Consider the following 1,538-nt stretch of genomic DNA (forward strand, 5'->3'; position numbering starts at 1 on the left):
GAAGCGGTAGATCCCTCGCTGCTAGATCCCGCCTGCTCGCGGAAGGGAACAGCGCGGCTTCCCAAAACGGCAACAGCCGAACGGCCGAGCTTTATTTGACGAGCGGGCCAAAGGATCAAGTGTCGCAAGTTTGATGAATCTCGTCAAACGTTTTATTTCTCGCAGTCAGTCCCTTTGTGGTGCGACCCGGTGGAATCGAACAAAGTGGCAGAACACCCTAGACACCAACATTAACGCGACATAGAGATTGATGCGTTGTTGAAGACGGAGCCGGTGCGGCCCGGCGGGCCGGACCAGGACATTCCGAGCAGGCGGGCCCAGTCTGATGATCATCGCGTAGCAGACGCGATTTTCTTTTGTTTTCTTGTTTTGAGAGTTGGCGGGGGCCAAACAAATGAGGATGAGCCGACACGAAGCTCCGCCTATGTAATTTACGCGCGCCACGGTTCGGTCCGATCGTTTCGGTGACACGTGTTTTCCAAACACGCCTTCTGCCTCCATACCGCTCCTCTCCCAAAACTTATGTTTCGTTTTATGTGCATTAGCGCTGTAAAGCAGTTTTAGTTGCGTTTTATGGAACACACAGTTTCTCCGTCGCCCTGGGCTCATCCCGTATCAGTGTGTGGGTGTGGCTGGTGAGCGGCGAGGGCCTCGTGTGTCGCCAACAAGAGCAGATCCTACAATATGTTTCTTCCCTTTCTCGCCGTGCGCTCTAAGACCCTGGCCATTACGTTCGTGGAAACGGCGTGCCGCCGTGAATGTGATTGACACACGTCATTATTTCGAATTGAGAACCTCGATATCGGCTCGGCGAGCGCTGCGCGCTGCGGGCGGGGCGAGGCGGAGCGGCAGCGGGCTTTACTGATGACTCATCTCTCAAGTGTTGGTCGTTGTGTCAGATGTTTGACCTCCCGCGCGCCTCTCCTCGGCACGGGAATCGACCTCGATTTCTACGCCGCTATACCCTTTCCTATGATGTTGCACTAGCATGCAAAAATATCAGGCATGCGTCTTGAATCTGGTATATATTTCTCTTAGAGCTAGCAAATATGCACTGGTTTTGTTTAGTTATGTTTGAATGAATTTGCATTTGTCCTGATTACCATGTACCGGGGTGTGCATGGTGTGAGTATAGGTGAGGGGTCATCGAGAAAGTACATCCATCTTTTGCCTGTACGAACCTGCCATCCTTTTTGAAGTTGAAGAAGAAGTTCAGCCGCTGTGAGCTCTCATCGCGCCTAGTGGGTAGGCAACATCTTTCCTTGAGTGCATGCGTGTACTGCGGGGTGGCCTACCCCGAGTTTCGCAGGCGCCGAGCTCCCGTTATTTGACGAATGGAATCTGAGAATAAACGGACGCACTTTATGGTCGATCTTTAAACCCGCAACACGAGCATTGGAACACCTGGTACGTGGAACTTGATTCAAGGTTTAGCTGGCTTTGGCGTTTTTTGGATACGTACCATATCACAGTTATATCATTACTTCTCTCGCAAAGATCTGATTGTTAATATAAATTATTTAATGTTCGCATTACTT

The sequence above is a fragment of the Frankliniella occidentalis genome, unplaced genomic scaffold (assembly GCF_000697945.3).
Source record: "Frankliniella occidentalis isolate FOCC.00 unplaced genomic scaffold, Focc_3.1 Scaffold15, whole genome shotgun sequence".
Taxonomy (NCBI): Eukaryota; Metazoa; Arthropoda; class Insecta; order Thysanoptera; family Thripidae; genus Frankliniella; species Frankliniella occidentalis.